The sequence below is a fragment of the Brassica oleracea genome, chromosome C7, assembly GCF_000695525.1.
Source record: "Brassica oleracea var. oleracea cultivar TO1000 chromosome C7, BOL, whole genome shotgun sequence".
NCBI lineage: Eukaryota > Viridiplantae > Streptophyta > Magnoliopsida > Brassicales > Brassicaceae > Brassica > Brassica oleracea.
The window spans coordinates 21677004-21677252 of NC_027754.1; positions in this window are offsets into that span (position 1 = coordinate 21677004).

The window sequence follows — 249 nt, forward strand, 5'->3', positions numbered from 1 at the left end:
CTTCGCAGAAAACTTATAATTAAGTCGTCTGATAAGTCTTCCAACTGGACGACTTAGTAGAAGACTTATAATTAAGTCGTCTAGAAAGTCTTCCAGCTGGATTACATCGTAGAAGACTTATAATTAAGTCGTCTGGGAAGAATATCCATACTACTTAATTATAAGTCTTCTACTAAGTCTTCCAGCTGGAAGACTTTCCAAACGACTTAATTATAAGTCGTCTACTAAGTCGTCCAACTGGAAGACTTT